This window comes from Dendropsophus ebraccatus, chromosome 10 (assembly GCF_027789765.1).
Source record: "Dendropsophus ebraccatus isolate aDenEbr1 chromosome 10, aDenEbr1.pat, whole genome shotgun sequence".
Classification (NCBI taxonomy): domain Eukaryota; kingdom Metazoa; phylum Chordata; class Amphibia; order Anura; family Hylidae; genus Dendropsophus; species Dendropsophus ebraccatus.
In genome coordinates this window covers 25,473,957-25,500,537 of record NC_091463.1, presented here as the reverse complement: position 1 = coordinate 25,500,537, position 26,581 = coordinate 25,473,957, and positions in this window count along the sequence as shown.

Here is a 26,581-nt window from a genome sequence, read left to right as displayed (position 1 = left end):
ACTAAAAAGCTTCAGGAGACTGGACCTGAATTTCTGGTAAGCATAGCTTTGTTTTACAGCATGATAACAACAAAAAAATAAAATAATAATAATAATAATAATGAATGTAAAGTCCAAACTTGCTTTATTTTATATCTACTGTTGATTTAAAGTTTGAAATTTATAACAACAGTAACCGTCACAAGCCGGGCTTCGCGCTAGGCGCCTGTCCCTGCCAGAGCTTGCATCCAGCCTGTCTGACATGCTGCCGAGGTCCCTTTTAACCGCCCCAGCCGATTGGTAGGGGCACGTCAGCGGCGTCCTTAGCATTACGCCGTATTGCTCCCCGGTCGGGCGCTCAGCTGTCTCAGCTTTAGGTAACGCTGACTGGCAGGTGCAGCTGCCAGCCAGCTTGGGGTGTTTTGGAGGCTGGATTTCTAGGCTTTGCTAGTGTGTGTTTGACCCTGACTTATGACCCTGTTTTATTGTGTTATTTATCTGTCTTGTCTTGTTCTGTGTTCACTTATTCAAGTTAGGGACTGTCGTCCAGTTGTCCACTGTCGCCTAGAGCAGTTGAGGCAAATAGGCAAGAATAGTGAAGTGGGTGCCAGTGTCAGGGCTGCATCTGTCTTTTATTGTCCAGTCCGCTACTCTAACAGGTACACTTTAAGGTGTTCCTATCACTTTAAAAAAAAAAAACATTGGCTTGTCACAAAGACATGTCAAAAGTTTTGATTGATCGAGGTCTGAGTGTTCAGCCCCCCACCAGTAGTAAAGGTAACACTGTCCATAGACTTACAACAGAGACTGTGTGAGCAAGATGGAAAATTCAGCAAATTGGGAGGGCAGCAATACCCACTGAACGTTATAAGAAAAAACTTGTTGTTATGTTAAAATGTTATAAGAATACTCTGCTATAAAATAGCCTATGTCAAAGTACATTCATTTCTTCTTTATTAACCCCAGTCTTTCGATTTCCTTAATTATCTGCTGAATCCCAGTAGAAGGTGAATGATTTGTTCCAGTGAGCTCATTGCCCATTAGAAGTCACTAAAGTAAATGGGTGGTTGCCCTTATGGAAACTTACAACATACATAACCTGACACGTACAACATTGCCCACACCTACAGATCCTGCCATTATGACGTCTGAGGAGATTAAAGAGGATATCACTCAACAAGTTACAACAGGCTGCTATTATATCACTTCCTATAAACTACACAGGAGTATTATTTATGTTTTTAAAGGGCCCTTAATTCTAAAATATAAAATGTAACGTAAAATCAAGCAAAAAGAAGAGCAGGAAAGGCTTTCTATGGGGCGTTTCTAATACTTTGGACAGTTCCTGACATGGACAGAGGTGGCAGCAGAGAACAGTATGTCAGACTGGAAAGAAAACACCACTTCCCACAGGACATACAGCAGCTGATAAGTACTGTAAGGCTTGACATTTTTAAATACAAATAAATTACATATCTGTATTATGTTCTAACACCAGTTGATTTTTTTTTTCTCACTGCAGTGTAAGTTGCTGGTGTGGCTTCAGATTGTGCCTGGTTCTCCAGCAAATCTTCTGTCCCACTTGATTCAAGCTAAGTGTTAGGACTCGGGCCGTGTGTTTGGCTCCTGGTGTCGCCGATGCGTGCGGCCAAAGCGTACATAACAACTGCTCAGGCAGGTTGCTGGGGGCGCGACGACGGCGTCCATAGCAGCTAGGATGCTTTACATGTTTTTCACTACTCTGCTCTGCTATTCCTTGTTGTAGCAGTGGCCAGGGTTTCACTCCTCTGGGCAATCAGCATAAGGTGTAGTGTGTTTTACTGATTGTTGATTGACAGCTGACACACCAGTCAGCTGTCGGTTTCTGGGCAGGAACTGGAGTCTCAGCCCAAATCACACCTGGGTCTGGGACTATAGGTTCCATAAGTAGCTTCCCCTGTTTCCCATCCCTTGGCTGCGATAGTGCCTAGAGTATCTTGACCTAGCATTTATCCTTACTCGTATTTCTGATTTTATGACTTTTGGCTTGTTACAAACTTGGATCTCCCACTACCCCTTTATTGTGTCTGTATGTCTGTCTCCGTTTCGTGTTCACTTGCTCAGGTTAGGGATCGTCGCCCAGTTTTCCACCAGCATTTAGGGCTGACGAGGCAAGCAGGCAGGGACAGCTGGGACGGGTGCCATTTCTAGGGTTGCACTTTTCCGTTGTCTTTCCCAATCTGACACTGAGTTTAGACCTACAGTAGGACTTTCCGTCCCGAACAATTTTTATGGTGTGGCAGGATGCATTATCCTGCTGAGAGGCCATTGCCATTAGGGGAATACCAATGTTACTAATGTATGTCAAAGTAATATCCATAGAATGCAGTTCACACTTAGTCACATAGATCCTTACACTTGCCCATTTTTCTGCTTACAAGGCATTGATTTGAAGAAGTGACTCTTCACAAGCTGCCTAATATATCCAAACCCTTGGCAGGCATCATGGTCAGGAGATCCCTTTTTTTTCCACTTTATCTACCATGACTGATGGGTATATACATAGGAGCATTGCTGTAACCGTGAGTAATAAGTATTATATTGCATTAGCAAGTAATGTGATGTTTGCTTTAGTGCATGCTCTGAAATAAGAGAAAACACTTACTGATCCACACTTTCAGTTTCACCGACATACATCTCAACCACAGAAATAGAGGAACCAACGGCATACCTATTGTTGGAGTAATCTAATAGTCTTGTGAAGGATATTTTCTGATCACATACAGTACCACACATACTACTCAAACCCCATGTTCTAGGCCAGTACGGATCTCACAGTATCTTCTGAAACATCTTGCACAGTACATATGTATATCAGGACAGTATAAGACAATGTGCAACCTCGTTGAATGTGTTGTGCCATGTTTTCGGCTAAGGTGCCCTGAATACATGTCTTTTAACAGTTTCATGTTATGCCCCTCCAACCCTGGGATATGTGGGTTTATAGTCTGATAATTCAGTTAATAGTCAGATGGGCATGAAATTAATTTTAATAATGGGTGTGGCAAGTCCTGTGGGCATTCCCCAGTGTCCTGCTAGCTTTGATAAATAAATAGTTTTCTATATACAAGATGGCTAGAGACCCTTTTTAACTCAAAGCCCCTTTTTTTGGACTATTCCACTACAACTCTGCAGTGTTTAAGAATTAATATTTGGTTGAAATATGTGGACGCTTTCAGGCAGCCCATGGTTCCCAATTACAGGTTGCCTTTTAACCCTTTTCCTTTTAACCTCCTTGTCCTGTCACTGACTACCTGAAACGCCGCGATTGATGTGCATTGCAGCGTTTAAGGGGGTTAATGACAAGCAGCTGCAGGACCACGGCTGTCTGTCATTCCCGAGCCTGGGGACAGTAATGTGTGCAGGGCCCTGCACACATTAGAACGGGAACGTATATAGCCGTATGACTGACGTGAAGAGGTTAAAGTAGGTTTTCAATACATGTGAAATTCAAAGAGAAAGAAGTTTGACCACCAGCCTTTAGAATATGTATTTCTAGTTTCTTTAGAAATTATTCATTTTACCTTTCCTCATAGATAAAAAACTGAACTAAACATCTAAACTTTACAAAGTTTTATCCTAAAATCAGGTTATTACTTGAAAGGAACCAATCACCTCCCCGGTGGAGTAAGAACCGGCTCCAGTACCTTATGGCAGCCATGCACCACTCTCTGGCACTGGGCTCAGCAGTCTCTGGCAGGGTGGTAATTTAAAAATAATAATCCATAATCCTCTGTCCCAGCTCCTGGTATCTAGGCAGTGTCGGACTGGCTCACCAAAGGACTGGAGGATCCTTCGTTGGGCCTCCAGCTTTAGAACCTGCACAAACACTGACTGACATGTTGTTTCTCACTAGTTCTTCATTGGTAGGCCCCCAGGATCATCTCCTCTGGTGGGCCCCAAATACCCCAGTCCGACACTGTATCTAGGCGGAGCCACAGTGGCATGTAGTCATGCTGCCTCCAGCCTCTTCCCAGCCACTCACATTGGCCATTGCTAGTGTGGAAATGCTAGACTAGGACCATGTCTCTGAGGACACCTTAATGTGGTGACCTGGTACACTCTGTTTGATCAAATAGTTTGCTAAAATCCTCATCCTCTATAGAGCAGGCTTTTATTGTGTGTACACCGAGAAGAGTATATACGGTAAGCACTTGCGCCTCTAGGTTGCTGTTGCACCTTCTGTCTTTTTGTCTGTAGTCACACTGGATTGGCAGCCTGAGAGCTGGAAACTGCAAATGCAAAGCACTCAGGCCAATCAAGTGTGAGTGGCTAGAAAGATGGCGAAAGCAGTGTGTCTACATGCCGCTGCGGCTCTATCTCAATGCCTGGATTTGGGGAGCCAAGACTGAGGAATAAAGATGTTTTTGTTTTTTTAAATTGCCCTCCTGCCAGAGACTGCTGGGCCCAGCCACAGAGACCTGCGAAAGGCAGCTATAAGGTACTGGGAGGTGATTGGTTCCCTTTTAAGGGGGTTTGCCAACCTGAAATAAAATAGTGTATAACCTATCCTCTGTATATAATAGGCAATTAACATTATCAGAAGGGATACACCTCCCGTTTGCAACATCTTCAATGTTTCTTTGACTTGTCCTAGGATTGCAGCAGTATCTGTCGCTGTAGTGTGTTTCTGCAGGTTTGTCCCATTTAAGTGGTCGGCCATCAGTTTTTACAGGCGGATGACCACCTTTAGGCTATGTTCACACTACGTAAAAGTACAGACGTTGTTGCCGATGGCAACAACGACCGTACTTTTGGCGCGGTGGAACAATGCCTTACTTTCAATGGGATCCCGGCTGGAGCGTATACACATCGTATACGCTCCAGACGGGATCCCGTGCGGCCCTGCAAATAACTGACATGTCAGTTTTCTGCGGCCGGAATTTTCTGCGGCCGGTCTCATACGACGTGTGAACATAGCCTTACATAGGATTTGTCCATTAACATATTCAGAAATTCCTGTCTGTAGAATTAGAACATATACACTTGTATCTAATAGCTGGATTGCAGACAATAGAGTTTTGATGTATTTAAGAAATTGTCATTACATTAAGTGATTTTATTGTTCTGTATTTTGTTGATGGTGTTCAAAAGGTTTATTTTAGCAAAGGAATATTTGTGTATTGATTTAATGGGAATTCTGGATATTTTTAGCTGTTCCGTAAACTCAGTACAGATGATTAAGATATTGTCAGTGTAACAATAGAAGGCCAGCAGGAGGATGGAGATTTACTTTCATAGAAAGACCTGCATAATGTGGTGCCATAATGCTAACAATAAAAAGTAGTTACAGCTCAGGATTAATGTTGGAATCTCCACCACAGATTGCGTTCCAATTCCTTTCTGACGAATTAAGTCATCCACCCAGGCCCGCTTCTGCCATGAGGCGGAATGAGCCTTCCGCCTCAGGCGGCAGATTTTGGTCCGGCAGGGGGCGGCATTATGTCCCCCCTGCTGTCATTTTTGTTAAGTATCACTTAACAAAAATGACAGCGGCCGCTCACCTGTCCCGTCGCCCGCGCTCTCCACATCCCGTCAGGTCCCGCGATGTCACCCTGCAGCTGTCACGGACCTCTGGGCTGTGGTGAGTGCCCGGGGTCGGTGGGGGACGCGCTGGGGTGATCGCCCCAATCACTCACCACAGCCTGGAGGTCCGTGACAGCTGCAGGGTGACGTCGCGGGACCTGATGGGATGTGGAGACAGCGAAGAGCGTGGGCCGGCTGCGGCGTGGGACAGGTGAGTGGATGGCTGCGGGGGGGTGAGGGGTTGGGGGGGTGCCGGCCATCACTCGGGGCGGCCGCCTGAGATTTGCCTCAGGCGGCAGAAACCCCAGAATCGGCCCTGCATCAACCCCACCAAGATTCCACAATCATGGTTCTTTTGGTAGGGGATCTATTGCTGTTGGTTTGGTGCATAGGTCAGTTGTTTCTTTGAAGGTTTTTAGCTTAATCTTTCACTACACACTTTATATTTATGTTGACAGCTTGTGGTGGGTTAGGCCATCAGTATAAAGTATATGGGCCTCTCCTGAGACTCCACCGACAAATGATGTCTATGGAGAGAGGGGTCGGGCGTGATTGGATTCTCACCGCCCAACTGTTTTGTTCTCAGAAATATAAATAAGACCAGCAGGTTCACTCTGACACATAGAAGCAAACACAAAAAAGTACAGCACCACAATGCAAATGATAAAGTATATGCACAATACAGATATCTTTAAATTGCAATGCTGCTACAGAAAACCGTGAGGTTCTTAGCATACCATGTGATCAAAAAGTGTGTACCATCCCACCACCATAAGGTGACCTCAACGGAATGAAATTACATTCCTAAAATGTCAAAATAGCTGTTTTTTTTTTTTTAAGAAAAAACAACAACAACAAAAGTATGTTTTCTTGATTACTTTAATATAGTAATAAAAGTACTTTAATATAGTAGTTTCATGTTTTTAACTTCAACTTGTCATGTAAAGCTGTCAAACTAGTTTATTTCAATCTTTAGGGCAGAGCTAAACTGTGCATGTATTTGTTTGGGCACATAATGCCATAAACTACTGGGTTCTTCTGTTCTATATACTGTATAGTTTGAAGCATACTCAAGGCCCTGACTGGCAGCAATCCATGCACCTGCTATATTCTTATTTGTGAGTACCGGTAGCGCTGCCTTCTTGGTGAGTGTTCACACAGACCAATTAATCCACACTGGCCTCTGGCATTTTTGTTGGTGTTTTTTCACGATTTCAAGGCAGTGTGAAGCCAGTCTTATACTTATGATGGTAACACAAGGGGGAAAATGTATCACACTGTAACCAGAACAATATGAGGCCTGTGATTGGTTGCTATTGGCAAAAAAGTGAATCCTTCTATAAACAGTGTATAAATCTTTGAGACCTCTCACATACACATCCTATAAAGCATTCTTTTTATATACATAGGGGTCAACATCCCCTCAGGTAACAGGGTGTGGCTATGTTCACACGTTGTTTAACAGCGTCCGTTGCATAGCAACGGACGCTGTTAAACAGCTGGCCGCCGGGCTGCCAGTTCCTGCAGCCGATACCTGTGAATCTTTTTTCACAATTGATTTGCAGGCTCCGTCGGGTGTGCCAGCAAATCAATTAGCCATTTACTTCAATGCAATGTACGGCCACCGCTGCACATTGCATTGTGTGAACAGCTGATGTTTGCGGACACTGTTCAGTGAATAGCGTCCGGAAATAATTGACAGGCACATTATTCTAAGGCCCGTTCTAAAGATCGGCCGTGAGAATAACGATGTATGAACACAGCGGGCGGCATTGCCGCCCCTGCAGTAAAGAACGGACGCTGAGGCAATTCCAATCAGCGTCCTTTCTTTACTAAAAAAGAATGTTGTGTGAACATAGCCTATGTTTGTTTTTCAGTATTTTTATATTGATTCCCATCTAATATCTGGACGTAGAAATTTTTCAGAAAAAAACAAAACAAAACACCGTGCACCAACCATGCTATTTTTTTGTACAGAAAAACGCCTTGTCTAAAACCACCCTAAGGGTGGGTTCACACTAAGTTTTTGCAACCCGTTATTATTATTTAAAAAAAAAAAAACGGATGAAAAATGAAGAAAAAAAGCTGCATTTGTGTGCATCCGTTTTGATCCGTTTTTCCATTGACTTCCATTATTAAAAAAAAAAGGATCCTTTTTTTAAAGGACACAAAAATTAGGTCAACTAAATTTTTGTATATGTTAAAAAAAACGTATACACACAAATGCATCCTTTTTTTAAATCTGTTTTTGATTCGTAAAGAAAAATGGGTTTCCAAAACATAGTGTGAACCCAGCCTTACAGTAACAGAGACTGTAGATTTAGTTCCCATTAATTTTGCTTAGAATTTAAAATAATAATTATAATAAAAAATGGAAAAAAAAAAAACAAGTTGAAAGAAACCAGAAAAAAACTACAGTTTGTTAAAAGTGCAGGAACTTTTTTTTCCTAGTAACTACATGAATTTAAGCTGAGCCCAACCTTACATGGACCTGCCCCAAGGATTTTCTGATGACATTATAAAATCAGAAAGAGATCCTTCCATAATTGATGAAGCCTCTAAGGAAATCACCTAGAACAGTTATTAGTAATATTTCTTACAAGTCTGAAAAAAAAGATATTTTAACACGTTCGTACATTGAGATTATTCAACATAAATATTTTAGTGATCTTCATTTGACTCAAAGTAATGAATGCAAAAGTTTCTGAAAAAAAAATGGGCCTTCAAGTGTGACCTGAGTGAAAGTATTAGCCGGAAACCAATCATTTCGACTAAATAATTTTTTCTTTCTAATTTGTAGTTTCAGTTCAAAGAGAATTGTTTAAGTTACAGAATATACAAATGTACTAAGTGCAGCAGCCCCGAGGAAACACAGATGGTAAAACACAGAGGAGACCTATGGGATGGCTGAGGCTTGTAGTCCTCATACTGGTAACAATTTGAAATCCAATGGTCGCAATGACTTGAGGGCTTCCCCATAGACCCCATACACTTCATAGACTGCTATACACTGTATATGTGTCTTGGCCAATGGTGTGAATATCAGCTTGATTACCCAAATGGAGATACAGCTGCTTTTGGATAGAGTAAGGTCATTCAAGGTGTAATTGTCTTGCTAGGGTCCCTGGATCTGGTCCTTTCTTTACCTTATCCCATCTTGGAGCTAGTCTTATCACTTTCTCCCTGAAGATGTTTTGAATTACAGTTCTTGTAGTAATAAGTATTTGCTATGTACAGAACTCTGAGGTGGGAAAGTAATATCCACTTGGTGCTGCAATTCCCAACAATGGGGTGCAGACCCAAAGGGAAGTAATCTGCTTTCTGTTGCCCCATAGGTTCGGACATAATTAGAAAATGTAGGTTCTGCTTTTTTCCACTCAAAACAGCACCACTCATAGGCTGTGTGTGGTAGTGCATCCTTTCAATAAAAAAAACAAAAAAACAACTAACGTCATAAAGAATAAATGACCCCCAAGTAGCACCTAAACCTTTAAAATATGTGTCATATATAGTTTCTTCCTTATGTCTTCCATGTATTAGTACAATTGCATGTTCAACGATGCTGTTGTGATGTATAAAAGTAGATGCTGTCATTACCTACAATTTGGTGCAGTGTATGGTCACATGTTCTTAAAGTATGGATGCACTTAAAGTGTACTTTTCATTTCAACAAACTTCTAACACAAGATAGTGGCATGTCAGAAGTTTTTATAGTTTGGGGTCAGTCCATCATTGAACATGAACATCTGCACTAAAATGAGTAAAAATCAGGCACTAAAAATGTACAGCATCAAATCCATGACAAACTATGGATTTCCACTGCAAACTGATATTTTCCGAATGATATAGTTATTTCTACATTGACAATTTATTAGAGTAGATATGTAGAGTTCAGCTTTATAAATCTCCAAGCAGTGAGCTCCCCCTGGTGGTAGCTTCTGGCAGTGAGAATGGAAATGTTCTGTCTAGGAAACATTGGGGGAAATTTATCAAACTGGTTTAAAGTAGAATTGGCCCAGTTGCCCCTAGCAACCAATCAGATCCCAGCTTTAATTTTCCAAGGAATCTGTGAAGAAGGGAAAAGTGGAATCTGATTGGTTGCTAGGAGCAACTGGGCCAATTCTACTTTACACCCCTTTGATAAATCTCCCCCATTGAGATCCAATTCAATGAGTTTTTGTTTGACTGTAAGTAGTTCAAGAAGGTTCAATATGTTAGTTTTGAAAGTAATAATATTACAAGTTAAAATTTCTGTATTTCTAGGGATGGGTCATCGATCTAGGGATTTATTCTGGTTGACACATGAATAGTCAGGAAGGTATTTTTCTCCCCAATAATATGAGTCAATTTTCTCATAGGGGATTTTTCCTTATTTGGATTAACACTGTAGGGATATATATATATATATATATATATATATATATATCTTACACTAGATGGACGTGTTTTTTTTTTTACTTTTTTTATAAAGTGCCAATCTTTGATCATTTTTATACTTCTATGTTTGTCAATTTTCATAAATTACAGGAAATGTAAGTTACTGGTGTGTGTTTTTCTGGTCAGGATATGTATTATTTTCTCTATGAGCCTTCTTGGTCTGACTAAGCTTGACTCCTATATTCACTATCTGAATTTTGCCTGCCCTGCCCTACTGCCTGTTTACCTATGTTGTAAAATTCCCCATCTCCCTGATCCTATCTTCCATACTACTAAGAATCTTTCTCTGGACTAGCTTGCATGTCAGTGATTGTTAACAGAGGATAGAGACCTGGGAATTCCCCTGGGGAAAGTACACACATTTGTGATAGTGGTAATTCTCTAGATTCTTCTCCCTGGTCAACACCTACATTAAATCTATTAGCAACCCAGTGGAGCCCTCTAATGGTCTGTTCGCCACAATGACATGCACTGTCTTATACAACTAAATGTTCTGCCAGCGCAAATGGGTTATCAATATGTTATACGCTAGTGGGGGAGACCTGACAAAAAGTTTTTCAAGTAGCGGTGACCAAAGAGACGAGCGCATTTTTTATGTCATATATGATGTGGAATAAATAATGCATACAAGTCCCAGACAGTGATAGTATTTTTTTTTTGTGTATGTATTAGAAAATAAAACCTATATAGCGGGAATGGGGTATATTCAGTTTTTTCTTTTCCTTTTTTTAGCCCTACTAGGGAACTTGACCAATCAATCTCTCTGGTACAGTAACATTTACATGGCTTGAAAAATCAATATATTGTAATCTCTTTTCATTCTTTTTATTCTGCTTGTTATTCTCTAGATTTTCTGCAATTAATACAGCCGAAAAACTCTGAGTTCACACTGCGTTTTGAAGCCCCTGGTGGTAGCAGGTGTGCTTTTTGGTTTTCATCTGATTTGTTCTTTTTTTAAAGAAATTGACATTTAAAGGCAAAAAAAAGCAACAGCAAACGTCGTTTCTATATTCACCCTCACTCCTGGGTCCATCGCTGTTTGAATTTTGCGCCAATCGCTGGTCCCCAGAGCTCCAGTCGGTGGCGTCTTCTCTACTGCACTTTGTGCATTCTGTCATTCTTCGGCCAGCAGCGTCGGATGACTAAAAGTTTGCTCAGCCAATGGTAGTTCAGTAAGCTGTGAGTTATCTGCTGATGCCTTACAGGGGGGCGTAACTTATGCCCGTAGCGTAACATGCGGTCCCGTACGGAGTGGTGATTTCTTCATTTTTGCACTTTTCTTTGCTGATCCAAAAGGTTTTGTGGGGTGTCCGGGGCTAGGCGAAGATTTCCAAGTAAAAGACCGCTGTCAAAACGCTACGTAGGGCGCTCGGGAAGCATAAGTACACTGCGGGCGTAAGTTCGTGGACCGTACGTAGCCGGACATATACTTAGTGTGAACATAACCTAATACTGGGGGGGGGGGGGGGGGGGGGGGTATTTAAAGCACACTACAAAATTATATAACTGTATATGTGTTTTAATTGCCTGAAAAAATAAAACCACTAGAGTTGTCCTTTATAGTGGAATAGAATGGTGGAATGTTCAGAAGTTTAAATATCACATAGCAGTAACCAGCCAATCACAACACACATGCAAATAGCTAAAATGTAGCAGCCAGTAAAAACTTGTAGGTCCTTCACTCAATGCCTGACAACATCCACACAGTCACATGTCCCCTAGTGGATAATAAAACATGACATAAATACAGATTTCTATAAGATTGTCATGATAACTGAGCAATTTTCTTTATTATTATAAGGCTGCTGTGGAAATCACTGTTAAAGGGCTGGTATGAAAGTCGCTCTTCACGGGCCAGTACTGAACTCCGCTCTTAAAGGGCCAGTACTGTGTTCATATAGGGCGGCATCAAAGTCATTCTTAAAGGGCTGTTATCGAATTTACTCTTAAAAGCTGGTATTGATTTTGCTCTTACAGGGCCAGATCGACATTAATTCCTAAAGAACCAGTACTGAAGTGGTTCTGTACTGCTGTGCCTGACACTGTTATGCTGACAGACATCCTATTAAGCTATACTGATAGGAGAAAATACATGGCAGACCTGAAGGCTCTGGTGGGCCCTCTGTCTACCATGGAAGCCCATTGACACTCCATGATCATGTGATGAGGTTACACTGAGGGACTTCTCCCTAGTTGCACCCAGATGTTGCAGCTATTATTAATTGCAGAAATTGAGCAGTTAAACTGGGATCCCAGTTATATTCCTTCCTTGTTATTTCAACAATATACAGCTCTTGCACCAGGTATGTGTTGTGTAGCTGCAGTGCTATACATGCGTGTCTGATGGCCCCAGTAGGACCAAAGGGGTTATGTTTCTCCTTTGTTTTAGTAGTTACATGGCACGTTGCTTCTCCTGAAAAGTGTTTCATAGTAAAACCTGCCTTTCAGCATTGATGATGCCTGTGGATGAAGCAGCATAAATCTGCTGACAGATTCCCTTTAAAACAGGATGATTATAGAGTACTTATTATTTGGCCTAACTTCTGACATGTCATAGTGACATGTCAGGCATTTGTATTGGTGGTGGTCCTGGTCCTGAAGAATAACATCACAGTAGAAATGTTTTCATTAGCTTTTGTCTAAATCCCAGCACTGACCGGTTCCCATAATTTAATGCATATGGAGCTTGCAGCGCGTTGGGAGAAAGTGTCAAACTTGAAGAAAAGAAGTGAACAAACACAGACATAACAATAGCGTTTCTGAAAACTAGTGTTTGGAGGCATGTGGCCAGTCATCGGGAGTGTCATTTCTCTGTACTTTTATCTCTGTTGGCTACAGAAGCCGAAAAACCACATCCAGCTGTTCCCAAAACAAGAAGCTTGCTGGATTTTTAAATGATAAACTTTAATCCCCAATAGGGTAAATGAAAGTGACCAATTCTCTTCTCCTTTATAGTCTAGGGACAATTTTATCTATAAGCAGACCACTTCCCACCTGGACAGAGGCTGAGAATTTTTTTTTTTAATTTTTGTTCATGAGGCCATATATGTCCACACATTGTGGAAATCCAATCATACGTAGGGGCCCATAGGGGGCCCTAATCCTATTTTGGGGCACAAGGAGGGCCTAATGCTAAAGGGGGCAGTAAGGGAACATAATCCTACATAGGGGTATTGGGGGATATTACATTTGGGGCATATTACATATTGGGGCAATATTACATTTGGGCACATTGTGGGACCCATTTCTACATGGTGGCACAGAGATGTCTTACTATTATATGGGAGTTACAGTGGGGCCTATCTACTATAGGGGGGCACAGAAGGACCTAACTTTTATATAGGGACATTAAGGGGCCAATCTACTATATGGGGGCACAGAGTGGCTATCCATTATATGAGACATAGAGGGGCCTATCTACTATATGGGGGCACAGAAGAGCCTAGCCATAATATAGGGAAACAGAGGGACTTATTGTCTATATGGGTGTAAAAAGGGTACAGGGGGGGCTATCTACTATATAGGGGCAGAGAGGGGCCTATCTACAATATGGGGTATAAAGGGGCCTAATATGGGGTATAAAGGGGTCTAAGGGCCTAGGGGCACAAAATGTGTACTGTTACTGTAACCCCCATATACTAGTTAGGCAATACAGTAAAAATAATGGTCATGGTGTGGTTGTATTATTTGCAAACAATAGAGAATATTAATCAGTCCCCTGCCCACAGAGACACAGGTAGCTAGCGTTCCAGGACTAAAGCACGTGAGGTAAAGAAGCTGGGTCAGAGCCCAAGAAAAAATGGATGCTCCAGCTTCAGGGAGATTGAAATTGCAACCTTATTGTTTCATATTAGAAAACCTTCATGGTAACAAACATAATAAAATAGCAAACCCTGTATTCATATCCTGACAGACATTGCAGTTGACTTAACCCCGATAACTAAAGCTGGATATACACGTTATACAAATGTCTGGTTTTGCCTGGGACAGACTAACATGTTCCCCCGAAAATAAGAGTGTCATATTAATTTTTGCACCCAAAGAGGCACTATGGGGGAGATTTATCGAAGGGTGTAAAATTTAGATTGGTACAAACTGGCCACAGTAACCAATCACAGCTCAGCTTCCAGCTCTGGTGAAAAGAAAGAGGAGCTGTGATTGGTTGCTGGGGGAGGTTTGCACCAGTCTAAATTTTACACCCTTTGATAGATCTCCCCCTATGTCTTATTTAAGTCTTATCCCCCCCCCCCCCCCCCCCCCCCCCCACCAAGAATACTCACCAACATCCTCAGTGTGTTCTTGGTGAAGCAGGAGTGATGCTGAGTGACGTTAACCAGCAGGAGTGGAACCAAGAGTGTGCGGAGGGACGTGCACCGAGAGCAGTGGCGGATTAAATGTACCCTGGGCCCCGGGCTGTCCACCCAACCTGGCCCCCCCCCCCCACAAGTCAATTTGCCCACATTATAATCCGCTACTGCGCCCCCCCCCCCCACTGTCCCCAATAAACACTGCCACTGCGCCCCCCCCTCCCCCACTGTCCCCAATAAACACTGCCTGCCTCCCCTCCCTGCTGGCCCCAATAAACATAATGTTTGGTCCCTTGCTGCTACCCCCAGTAAGCATTGCCCACCCCACCTCCACTGCCCCCAATAAACATATTGCCACCTCACCTGGTCCCCTGATGTTGCCCCCCCCAAGGTCACAGCAGCACAGAGGATGTCAGGAGAGGAGGGTGCTGATCTTATAGGAGAGGTCACAGCAGCACTGAGGATGTCAGGAGAGGAGGGTGCTGATCTTATAGGAGAGGTCCGAGCAGCACAGAGGATGTCAGGAGAAGAGGGTGCTGATCTATAGGGGAGGTCACAGCAGCACAGAGGATGTCAGGAGAGGAGGGTGCTGATCTATAGGAGAGGTCCGAGCAGCACAGAGGATGTCAGGAGAGGAGGGTGCTGGTCTTATAGGGGAGGTCGCAGCGCCCAGCAGCACAGAGGATGTCAGGAGAGGAGGGTGCTGATCTATAGGGGAGGTCCCAGCAGCACAGAGGATGTCAGGAGAGGAGGGTGCTATTCCTATAGGAGATGGTCCCCCTTTATAGATGGTCTCCCTCTTTCTCCCTCTATAGATTGTCCCCCTCTTTCCCCCCTTATAGACGGTCCCCCTCTTTCCCCCTTTATACATGGTCCCCCTCTATAGATGGTCCCCTTCTATAGATGGTCCCCCTCTTTCCCCCTTATAGATGGTCCCCCTCTTTCCCCCTTTATACATGGTCCCCCTCTTTCCCCCTTTATACATGGTCCCCCTCTATAGATGGTCCCCCTCTATAGATGGTCCCCCTCTTTCCCCCTCTATAGATGGTCCCCCTCTTTCCCCCTCTATAGATGGTCCCCCTCTTTCCCCCTCTATAGATGGTCCCCCTCTTTCCCCCTCTATAGATGGTCCCCCTCTTTCCCCCTCTATAGATGGTCCCCCTCTTTCCCCCTCTATAGATGGTCCCCCTCTTTCCCCCTCTATAGATGGTCCCCCTCTTTCCCCCTCTATAGATGGTCCCCCTCTTTCCCCCTCTATAGATGGTCCCCCTCTTTCCCCACTTATAGATGGTCCCCCTCTTTCCCCCTTTATAGATGGTCCCCCTCTCCCTTTATAGATGGTCCCCCTCTTTCCCCCTTTATAGATGGTCCCCCTCTTTCCCCCCTTTATAGATGGTCCCCCTCTTTCCCCCCTTTATAAATGGTCCCCCTCTTTCCCCCCTTTATAGATGGTCCCCCTCTTTCCCCACTTATAGATGGTCCCCCTCTTTCCCCCTTTATAGATGGTCCCCCTCTCCCTTTATAGATGGTCCCCCTCTTTCCCCCTTTATAGATGGTCCCCCTCTTTCCCCCCTTTATAGATGGTCCCCCTCTTTCCCCCTTTATAGATGGTCCCCCTCTCCCTTTATAGATGGTCCCCCTCTTTCCCCCCTTTATAGATGGTCCCCCTCTCCCCCTCCCTTATAGATGGTCCCCCTCTCCCTTTATAGATGGTCCCCCTCTTTCCCCCCTTTATAGATGGTCCCCCTCTTTCCCCCCTTTATAGATGGTCCCCCTCTTTCCCCCTCTATAGATGGTCCCCCTCTTTCTCCCTTTATAGATGGTCCCCCTCTTCCCCCCTCTATAGATGGTCCCCCTCTTTCTCCCTTTATAGATGGTCCCCCTCTTTCCCCCCTTTATAGATGGTCCCCCTCTTTCTCCCTTTATAGATGGTCCCCCTCTTCCCCCCTCTATAGATGGTCCCCCTCTTTCCCCCTTTATAGATGGTCCCCCTCTTTCCCCCTTTATAGATGGTCCCCCTCGTTCCCCCCTTTATAGATGGTCCCCCTCTTTCCCCCCTTTATAGATGGTCCCCCTCTTCCCCCCTCTATAGATGGTCCCCCTCTTTCCCCCTTTATAGATGGTCCCCCTCTTTCCCCCCTTTATAGATGGTCCCCCTCTCCCCCTCCCTTATAGATGGTCCCCCTCTTTCCCCCCTTTATAGATGGTCCCCCTCTTTCCTCCCTTATAGATGGTCCCCCTCTTTCCCACCTTTATAGATGGTCCCCCTTTCCCCCCTTCCTTATAGATGGTCCCCCTCTCCCCCCTCCCATATAGATGGTCCCCCTCTTTCCCCCCTTTATAGATGGTCCCCCTCTCCCCCCTCCCTTTATAGATGGTCACCCTCTTTCCCCCCTTTATAGATGGTCCCCCTCTCCCCCCTCCCTTATAGATGGTCCCCCTCTTTTCCCCCTTTATAGATGGTCCCCCTCTCCCCCCTCCCTTTATAGATGGTCACCCTCTTTCCCCCCTTTATAGATGGTCCCCCTCTTTCCCCCCTTTATAGATGGTCCCCCTCTCCCCCCTCCCTTATAGATGGTCCCCCTCTTCTCCCCTTTATAGATGCCCCCCCCAGTCAGTAAATAACACAAAAATAACAAAATACAACTCACCTACTCTGCTTTCCCCCATCGATCCTCTCTCCTTCTGCAGTCTCCGGCTGATGCGCGGCTGCCGGGGGTGTCCCGTCCTCTCCCCGGCAGCGCGCACATCACACAGCTCCTAGTGCCGCCTGGGCCCTGACTTCCGGTACGTGCGCTCCCAGTACCGGAAGTCAGGGCCCAGGCACTAGGAGCTGTGTGATGCACGTGCTGCCGGGGAGAGGACGGGACACCCCCGGCAGCCGCGCATCAGCCGGAGGCAGCCGGGGACTCTTGTGACCGCAAGCGAAACAATGCTTGCAGTCACAAGAGCCTGCAGTGGCGAGGGGAAGGGGGCCTCCCGGGCAGCATTATAATGTGGGCGGTGTGGCATGGGCCCCCCCGGAGCCTCGGGCGGCCGCCCAAACCGCCCACATTATAATCCGCCACTGACCGGGAGGCGTGGGGCCATGGACCAGTATTGCTGTGCCGCTGGCTGTGAAGGTCCAAGAGGGGATTAGGTGAGTCCTGCGTGGTGGCAGTGGGTCGCCTTACTTTCAGGGGGTTCCTTACTTTAGGGTGGGGGGGTGCCTTATTTTTTGAGCAAATGCCTTACTTTAGGCTAGTTGGGGTGTCTTATTTTCGGGGAAAGGCGGTATGTACAGAACCTTCCAGATGTTTCCCCAATGGCATTAAGGCTTTAATTGCCTAATCCTTCTGTTTTCATGGAGATTGGCCGACAACGCTTTTGAGAACGCACGCACATTTGGCTGAATATGTAAGCGTATTATAGGGTCAGGGTAAAAAGTGGTTGGCCAAACAAGCATCAACCAACATGTATGTAATAGCTATGACCAGTTTCATTTAACTTACCCAGAGACTCTAAGGGGGAGATTTATCAAAGGGTGTAAAATTTAGACTGGTGCAAACTGCCCACAGCAACCAATCACAGCTCCTCTTTCCTTTCAGCACTACCTAAAGCTAAGCTGTGATTGGTTGCTGTGGGTAGTTTGTACCAGTCTAAATTTGACACCCTTTGATAAATCTCCCCCATGTGTACGCTACCACATTCTACAATTCATTGTTTGATCACAAGTTTATTTCCTTCCATTTTTATCCTTTAATGGATGGTGTTAAAAAACCCTCAGAGATATGTAATTACTATAATAGCCTATTGTTGAGTTCTACCCAAAGTCACATGTTAACTCATAATTTTTATTTAGACGGTGGTATATTTTATTCTTTTGCTTTGATGCCAAATGTCGTTCAGCATTTATTATTTCTCCGCATTGTTTACATTACTTACGGCAACAGTAGCATAATACACATGTAAGAGATTCACACCGCCACCTGCTGGTAGATGTTGTTACTGTCGCTTATAGCATTATATTTTTTTATGCATGTTTTAACTTAGAAAATGTGACACATACAACCTCATCTGAGTTTGTGTTTGTCATCTGTAGAAGGTACAAACCAAGGAGAGAAGTATATAGGGTATAGAGATACAATAGTGCCACATACATAGACTAATGCAAAAGAGTCCACGGAGCCTCAGTTAAGAGTTTTGAAACACAGGATTAGTGTTGATTGGTCAAGGTCTGATTGTTCAAACCCCCAGTGATATATAACTGGGAGAAGCACACAGTAATACACTTCACTTCTTTGTTCACTGTACTTATTATAATGCTACGGATGCAAAATGTAAATGATACATTGCTTCTAGGGGAGAATAGTACCCTAGGGGTCCTTTTACACAGCGCTGGGGCCATGCAAGAATGCAAACAAGAGTCAATCAGTAAGATAGTAATCAGCCTTTACACAGAACAACAAATCGAGCAGCCAGGCTGCACAAACAATCCTTGTATCGTTTGTACAACCATGGAAATATACATATACATATATCCATGCTGTCAGTTTCCAAATCACAATCAGTGTATACTTATCCACGCTGCTTGTGACCTGGCATTCCACTTTCCGACTCCCTCGTCCTGCTCTCTAGGGGGTAGCAGATGGGAGAAACGGAGAGCGGGATGCCAGATCGCACAGCATAGCAGAAGGTATGGTTTTTTTTCTTGTGATCTGGAAACTGACAGCACGGATATATGCATATCCGTGCTGTCAGTTTCCCTTTGCTATCGGCCACACATCTTCTGTTTACACACGAAGATGTGCAGCCGATAGCCTAAGGTATACAAATATAAGCCTGAGAGGGCAAGAGTCAGGTTAAGGCTACATTCACACAACATAAGTTCCGTACTAATCATGGCCGTTGTTGCAACGGCCATGATTAGTGCAGAACTAACGTTGTGCTAAAGGCACACATAGTATATGCTCTGGCCAGGATTCCTAGCGGCGCCTTAGAAAACTGACATTAATATTCATTAAATAGTGTCCACAGAAAACCCTGTCAGTTCACACAATGGAGTGAGCAGCTCCGGCCGCACGCTCCATTGTGTGCAGTGGGAAATTCTGATGCGGGCGCTCACGGATGCGCCCACATCAGAATTCAGCGGCACTAAAGATCATCCGGCAGGTACTGCAGTAACGGTCGGGATTAACTTATATGACACCGGCCGTTCACGGAACAGCTGGTGTCATACAGCGTCTGAACATGGCTCGAGGGGTCATAAGTTCAGTTCGAGAGGATGTAAAAGGGTGTAGAGGCTGAGGGGATATAAGTCTGGGGTAATAATTCAAAGTTAAGAGCAACCGAACCATGCTAAGGACCCGTTCACACTATGGAATTGGCACTGAAATTCCTTGTGGGACCCCCCCACCCCTCGCGCGGACCCAGGGAATCCCGCTTATCTGTTTGAATGTCAATTCTTTGAGCGGAGAGGCGCGGAGAGCGGAGGCGTGCAAGTCCTCCCATTCAAACAGATAGCAGGCAGGATACGGCACGAGTCTGCGCGGGGGTGGGGGGAGTTCCGCATAGAATTTTAGTGCCAATTCTGCAGTGTGACCTTATGGGACCTTAGGGAGTGAGAAAATGGGATCATGGGTGCCTGAACATGAGAGAACATGAATCAGACTCAGTAGGTGGGAATATTGAATCCAAGATACATGAATCAGGCGCAGGGAGATAGGACAATGAGGTTGAGGGATTGCCTGCATCAGATTAAGGGAGTAATCATGATTAGGAGGTGTGACAATATGAGGCTGAGGGGTATGATTTAGGCCCTATAATTTTTTTTTTCCAATCCCAGTTCAGTCCAGTTCAGACCAGGGAAAGGTGCAGATAGTCCACCAAATAGCAAAATCCATGTATCTCAAGAATGAGGGAGCTATAAAATAAAGATGGCAATGGAATCGGGGCACCAGAGGCTTCACTATTATACGGAAAAATATCAGCAAGGAGAAGCAATTTGTCCTCAGATCACATCCTTGCATAGTAATGACTAGCAGTGTCATGTGGCGGGCACATGAATGGCTAGGAGTGTAAATTAGTATTGTTGTCTTGCAGCACAGAGGTCCTGGCAGACCTTGTGTAACAATCAGGAGTAATGGGACCGGATGGGGCACAGATTAACTACCATAGGAGCCTCAGTGTATTAATGGAGTCTTTGATTGCTCTATTTCTCGAGGGTCAGGAGCACAGTGGAGAATGTATAGATCTAGATGTAAAAGAAAAACACAAAGGTTAGGTTAATAAGAAGGTTTCCAACTTTATATATTTGATCTGATGCTTGACAGGAGGATCATCAGGAGCGGAAACCCCGGCTCGAAATGAGCATAGAAAAAAACGGAGCAAATTCTATAAAATATGCCACGATTTTAAATATGTTTAATGATAAATAAATATTATCGAATAACAAAGAATTGATAAAAAGGATCACACAATGTAAAACATACATATTATACAACCAAATCGGTAAATAGATATGAATGTAGATCCGATCTGAATAACTTATGATTATTATAACTCTTGTAATATTAAAAATTATTATGTCTAATTTTATACTAGTAAATTTGTATATTCATTTATTAAACCTGGTACATAAGGAAGCAATGTACAAAACGTATGTGGATGAACAGTTATATCAATAACTGAGTTCTATCGGAGCCATGTATATACTCAGAGATATTGTGAAAGCTCTTATTTCCATGTAGTTCAGGTCTACGTTACTCTTTTTAAGATAAACTATATTAATCAGAATATGTAAGCTCTATGACCAACAAGAAAATTGCAAAACACACAAAATTAGAAAAGCGAACAGTAGTTTTTTTTATGATAATACATCTAAGTTATATAGTACGTTATCTAGGAAAGATTATCTACCAGGACCCGGCAGATGGTGGGTTGTCCTTTCTCAAACGGGCGCAGGTGGCGGAAAGCGGCAGAATCTGGTTCGACCGTAACTGTTTAGGGCACGGTGACCGCAATATTGCAAAAATACATGCCGCTCCAAAGTAAACCAAAAGGGAGTATGTTTATTTGTGGCAACGCGTTTCTGCCCTCTAATCCGAGAGGGCCTTTATCAAGCTCTAAACAACATCTTACAGATGTAACCTTATATAGTAACAGAGAAATACTTCCGGTCAATCTATGCATATCAACATTACAAACATATCATAGAGATCATAAAAACCTTGTGGAACAGGTCCTAAAAAACTGTTATTACATACCAAACTTCATTATCAGATGGAGTAGCTCTCCCGCGCTGTACGCCAAACACCGGTCTCTGGGTATGTACGGAGAACCGGAAGTGACGTCTCGGCAATGGGATACGCAATCTCCGTAAGATTACGCTAAAAGAATAGTTAAACAGCGTGGTGAGTGCCAGAAAAGAAACAGATCATGTGAATATTACAATAAGAAAATATCACAGAGACAAATAAATAAATATATAGAATATAAAACAACAGATCGCCATCACAATGAAATAAGATAAAATAGATGGCTGTAGGCGCGGCGACGATGAGTAGTATCACTACACGTGCTCAATCATCTCATTTAAACCTTCTGGAGACAAGCATCGTAATTTATATATCCAATAGGATTCCCTTCTATTTAAACGGATTATTTTATCATCATCATTAGTGTTTACCTGTTCTATGGGTATAATGGAAATTTTACTAAAATCCTGCGCATGCGCTAACGTGAGATGACGAGAGACACTGTGTTTTAAAAACCCCTTGGCTGTATTATGGCGATGGGAATTTAATCTCTTATGAAGGGGCTGTGTGGTCCGGCCTATATATTGGACTCCACACTGACAATTCAATAGATAGATAACAAACTGGGACGAACAAGTCAATTGCTGGTTAATTTTGAATTTTTCTCCTGTGGCATTTGACCTAAACTCAATAGCACCGTGCTGTATATTGTCACAGCATTTACACATGTTCCTCCCACATTTCCAGACCCCCAGTTTACCTTTACTGGCACTATCCATATTTTTATTTGCAATACTACCTTCTACCTTTCTTATAGGGTTCTTAATTTTACTAGGGGCAACTAGATTCCTCAAGGTTTTCCCCCTTCGAAATGTAAGTTTAGGATTTTTGGGAATCAGTTTTTTTTAGGACTGGGTCATTTAATAGTAGATGCCAGTGTTTCTCCAAGGTTTTTCGTATTAATTGGTTACTGTTATTAAAAGACGTGATAAAATTGGATCTCATATCAGTTTTCTTTGATTCTTCATTTCTTTTACTCTTAGAGACCAGTAGGTTTTCCTGTTTCGTTTTCACTAGTTTTTGAAAAGCTCCTTTAATTAATTTTTTTGGAAAGCCTTTTTCTAGAAAACGTTCATTTAAAATTTTCGCTTGAGCATTAAAATCCTCTTTAAAAGTACAATTTTTTCGTATTCTATGAAATTGACTAAATGGTATATTATGTAACCATTTCCTAAAATGGGTGCTTTTAAAATTCAGGAAACTATTGGAGTCTACGGTTTTAAAGTGTGTTTTAGTGCATAAGGTGCCCTCTTTGTGGAAAACTACCAAATCTAAAAACACTGTGCTGGTCGTATCAATGTTGGGAGTAAACTGTAGACCCCAATCATTTCTATTTAAAAATTCTATAAATAATGATGCCGATTCTTTGGTACCTTTCCAAATTAAGAACAAATCGTCGATGTACCGTCTGTAAAAAATTATATGATCTTTTGACCAGGGGGATCCGTCGATATATAGGGACTCGAACCGCCCCATGAATAAATTTGCATAACTGGGTGCGGCCCGAGTCCCCATCGCCGTCCCCCTGGTCTGGTGAAATACAGAATCTTGAAATACAAAAACATTATGGGTTAGAATAAATCTCATACATTTGGTTAAGAATTCTTTCTGTGCATCATTAAAATTACCTATTACATTCAAACTCTCATACATCGCCCTCAGTCCCAATTCATGATCAATATTCGAATATAACGATGAGACATCGAGGGTTAAAAATAAATAATCGTTTTCCCAAGGGATATCAGCTAATTCCATTATAAGAGAGGTAGAATCTTTCAGATATGAGGGTAATTGTACTACTAATTCCTGTAAATAAAGGTCAACAAAATGGGATAAATTTGCAGTTAAACTATTAATTCCAGAGATAATTGGACGTCCAGGTGGATCTATGAGGGATTTATGGATCTTGGGTAAATGATAAAAAAATGGGGTTTTAGGGTAGCGAACAGTTAGAAAACTTTTTTCTTTTTTATTAAGAATTCCTCCTTTAACACCATCGTTAATTAACTCCTCATACTCTGCTTCAAATATTTTATGGGGATTTGTAGGGAGTTTTTTATAGTATTTATCATCACCCAAAATTTTGAATGCTTCTTTCAGATAGTCTTCCCTGTTCTGGATGACAATACCCCCTCCCTTGTCTGCATTCCTTATTATTATTTTATCATTTCTCTTTAGGTCACTTAGGGCTATTTTTTCTTTTCCAGAGAGATTGGAGATCTTTAGTTTATTCGTGGGAATCACCTCAAAATCTTCTCTGACTAGGTCAAAGAATGTTTGTAAATGGTGACCCCGATGGTGAAGAGGATAAAAATTAGAGGAACCATGGACATTCTTATGTAGGATTTCATTATTTGTCTCACTCGTAGGTGGAATAGTGTATTCGATTTTTTCATATTTCTCTAACTCGAAGTGTCTCATTAAGGTAAGTTTACGTACAAAGGAATTTAAGTCCAAAAAAAGATCAAAATCATTAGCTAACTGGGATGGACAGAAAGATAACCCTTTATTTAATAGTGACGTTTCATGACATGATAACTGATGAGATGATAGGTTAAAGATTTTTATACTTGATTTTTTGTGTCTGTCATTAATCTGTCCTTTTTGTACGAGGGGCCTATTAATTCCTCTTCCTCCTCTGCACCCTCTCTTTCCACCTTTCTTTTCAATTTCTGTGACCCTCGTTCCAGATAACGGAGGATGGTATTTTTTTGGGGGCACAATTTCTCTGTTGTAGTGGTTAATTCCTTTAGGAGATCTCTTTTCAATGGTGGAATCTCTAAAAAAGAGAGTACGTTAAGTATACAAAGCCTTATGGAATTACTGTACATGGAATTCTTGGTATGGGTGTTGCTTAGGGTGGGTTCACGCTCTATTTTTGCAATCCGTTTTTCTTTTTTTTTTTAAGTTTTCAGAGGAAAAACTGATGCATTTGAAGAAAACTTTTTTTTTTTTAAGTACACAAAAATAAGGTCAGCTACGTTGTTTCTGTACGTAAAAAAAAATGAATGCATTTAAATCCATTTTTCTATAATGGAAGTCAATGGAAAAATGGATCGAATCGGATGCACACAAATGCATCCATTTTTCAAGCTTTATTTTTGCAAAAACAGATGAAAAAACTGATTGCAAAAATGTAGTGTGAACCCAGCTTCAGCAACACCCATATTTGTGCACTGCACGTTTTGGGCCTGCGATCAATCATTCTCTATGGGTCTTCCATACATCACTGGACCTTCAACAATGATTTTGTTATCTTTTATCCTCTGAATAGGGGATAATCTGTAGCTAACTCCCCCAAAATTAAATGTTACTGTAATTAAATCAACAAGAATTTGGGTCCTTAGAGGACTATAGGGCCCACAAACGATCCTTCCAATAGCATAGCGCAGGTATTCCAGCTGGATGGTTAGTAAGCCATACGTAGTAGGCTCCCAATGGATGTAACTCACCAAGCCAAGTCCTTAGTAGAACAATTTATTTAAAACAAGCGACGCGTTTCGGCACACTAATCTCTCCGTGCCTTTCTCTAGCTTGAGAAAGGCACGGAGAGATTAGTGTGCCGAAACGCGTCGCTTGTTTTAAATAAATTGTTCTACTAAGGACTTGGCTTGGTGAGTTACATCCATTGGGAGCCTACTACGTATGGCTTACTAACCATCCAGCTGGAATACCTGCGCTATGCTATTGGAAGGATCGTTTGTGGGCCCTATAGTCCTCTAAGGACCCAAATTCTTGTTGGTGTATCGATTCTACACGCTGTGTAGATGATCCTCTGCTAAGCTGCGGTATTGATAATACGCTTTGTCATAGTGTTGTGCCTACCATTGCACAACCCCCCAAGGTGAGCACAATTACGTTCTTGTGCACATTTGCTATCCAGTAACCCAGATATTGCACTAGGAAGCGCCTTTTTCCCCTCTTTTCTACTGTAATTAAATAGCTCAGGATGCCCCAATTGCTCCTTTTTACAGTTTTGTCTGATATTTAGTTAATAGTCAGATGGGCGTGAACTTCATATTAATAATGGGAGTGACATCAAGTGATGGGCATGACTAGACAGTTAGGAGGTTTGTATTAGGTATACAGAAACTGTATAGTCATATCTTTCACTTAAAGCGACTCTGTACCTGCGATGCCCTGGCCCCTGGGGGCCACTTCCGCAGTGCTGGTGTTATGAGCGGGCAATGACCGGGGCAGCTGCAGGGGTTATACTTGTCACGGTATAGGCCTGAGGGCGGCACAGCTGTAGGGCCGGTCTGTGGAATCTGCGGGTGATGATGGGCATGCGATTCTTCGCTGCACTTAGTCAGGGCACCAGTTAGTGGACACTAATGCCAGGGTTCAGTAACAGCGGTTTTATTATAGAAAAGGTAACTAGTAGCAACAGTTCTGTCCGGATGCAACCGGGTATATAGCAGGCTTTGACAAATAAAGCAGGAGTGGTGCTGCATAGGCTGTGAGAATATGTGCCGGATGATGGGAGTAGGAGTATGAGAGGAATAGCGTTGCTGGGTGGATTAGCTTGAGAATAATACTTGCTGTGAATCCTTGCAGCGATGAGGAGAGATAACGGAATGACACCCAGATGAGAGAGAAGAATCCGGTCACTTGAGCAGGCAGATACAGCCGAAGACTTGAATACAGCAGCAGAATCAGTCACTCTTCTTATGGTGAAGAGGCTGCAGAGAAGAAGCCCAACTCCTCTGAGGCAGGAGAGGGACGACACACATCCTCCTTGCTTGGAAGCAGGGGGAAGACTCACTTGTTAGGAGGAAGTGGGAGGTCACATGGTTGCTCCTGGCCAGAACTAGTCGGCCATTGGAGGAACCATGGTTACAGGTCACGTGATCAACAGCCTTGCATACCACTGTACACTGTAATAATACACAGGAATACATGACAATACACATGAAAATGCACATTACCAGAGAATACTAGGGGAAAACCAGCAGCAGTTGCAGTGCAAACACTTACCAGAACAGGCATTGACACAGC